The following is a 2,141-nucleotide window of genomic DNA, read 5'->3' as shown; positions in this document are numbered from 1 at the left end:
CCTGGCGTCCCCGCCGCGCACGGCCGCGCGCCCCGGCGCCCCCTGCAGGCACCAGAGGGAGCCGGGGGCTGCGAGATGCCCTTTGGGTTCAGCTCGAGACCCAACAAGATTTTCACCGAGATTACACCTCCTGCAGACCGGCCAGGAAAAGATACCTACGTATAAGGGCGGCAGAGCATATCCCAAAGAGGCAGGAGAATGTGGGATTGTAGAGTCTGTCATACAGTCATAGAATCAGTAAGGCTGGAAAAGGTCATCCAGTCCAACAGTCCATCTATGGATCCAATCATAATTCATCGTGGATTATGCTCTGTGCGTCTGAAGAGGCAATTTAAACCCACTCACTTACAAGGATTATTACACTGTACCAATTTAATCAATAACTTATGTTTGTACTGATACCAGAAATCAACCAATCATTACTTATCCAGGATGGGATCTGTGAAAATACATCATAGAATCATAAAATCACTGGAAAAGTCCACTAAGATCATTTCATCCAGCCCCAACCCATCCCCACCAATACTGCCCACTGTGCCACACACGCACGATTCTTGAACACCTCCAGGGCAGTGACTTCACCACTTCCCTGGGCAATCTGTGCCAACACCTTGTCAGAACCAGCACGTTATAAACCTTGAAAAGCCCTTTGCTCACGCTCTGTGCAGAGATTAATGTCTTGTTGGCCGTTTGGCTCAGGATGATCTTTAGGGCATTCAACACGTGAATGTTGTAAGGAAATCTAAAAGCACAAAAAGCAGATGATGACAGGAGCCCAGTCTTGTCCTAGACATTATCAGCACTCCAGATTCTACACCAACCCTTAAAGAGCTCTGCAGGTGTACTGAAGTAGGCTCCCATCAGACCACCCCATATCATTCATGCATCCCATCCCTCAGGCTAGCAGAAACCTCTGCACAGTGCCCACTTCAACTGGAAGAGCTGATCCTCCCAACTCTCTCAGCCTTTTCCCATATGACAGATAAAAAAAAAAAAGTAAAGGCAGCAGCTCTTTCCTCAACATTCATTACATTATAGATTATACCACGTGAAGTGATTTGACTATCCAAGGAGTCACAGAGTCTGCAGTTACCTTCTACTGAATGCATACATTTGAACTACTCTGGCTCCTCTCTCAGCAAAAGAGCTGTTTTCAATTGAGGGATTGGGAAATACTACCAAAAAAATGCAGAGGAAACAATTGCATTGTAACTCCACAGAAATGGCATGGTGGTTTTCTATCTTTATCTGGCAATTATGAAGGGGCATGAGAGTGCTTTGTTGAGAAGCAAAATGATGCCTTTCATAGCTTGAAAATGTGCACCATGACATGAAAACCAAACTATTTTTATGCATGTCAACATCAGAAATGAATGTTCTACCGTCCAAATACTGTCCTAGCAACAAGTAGATAGATCCTCTTACTTAAGAAATGTCTTTAGCAGCAACTTTTGCAAAAACAGTCACTGTATATCTGCAGAATCACTTGCGCAAACCCATGGGAATTGCGGTTGCACCATGAAAAATGAAGTTGCAAGTAAGGCACCTGCTTGTTTAGCTTGTCTACTCCCATGGATGCAGTGATATGCTTGCAGAATTTAATTTATTATCTTCAGTTGGTTATACCTGAGTATTTTTCTGCGTAACATAGCTAAGCAGTGGCGAGGTGAATCCCATACCTTCTTGTGCATTACTTCCACTGCTAAATACTTTCCACGTAGCTGCAAATCTGATAACTAAACAGAACTCAATTCTGCTGGGGATACTCTGTATAACCCAGAGAACGCAGATCAATCTGCCAGCACTCCAGCACTGGCCATTAGAGCCACGTTATCACTAGGAGAATCCCAGCAGGAGAACCTGCGATAAGTAAGCAGAATCAGTTTCTACCTTACGACTCTTCAGAATAGGAGCACATTTCAGGCAATGTCTTTTGGTGGCACCAACTGAGAATGGTGGTAAAGTAGCAGAAGGAGGTGTGCAGGGAGATACCATATCCCCCAAAGCTGTTCCTTTCATGACATCCTCAACTGCCATTTTTTTTTCCTCTGTGAGACTGAACCATCCCTGTATCTACTTCAGGTCATATGTTCGATTTCAATTTGAAAATACCTCTTTGCCAGATGCCAGCTTCACAGGCA

Source organism: Meleagris gallopavo, chromosome 15 (genome assembly GCF_000146605.3).
Source record: "Meleagris gallopavo isolate NT-WF06-2002-E0010 breed Aviagen turkey brand Nicholas breeding stock chromosome 15, Turkey_5.1, whole genome shotgun sequence".
NCBI classification, from domain to species: Eukaryota; Metazoa; Chordata; class Aves; order Galliformes; family Phasianidae; genus Meleagris; species Meleagris gallopavo.
The sequence above is the reverse complement of the archived record's forward strand: the minus strand, read 5'-3'. Positions refer to the sequence as shown.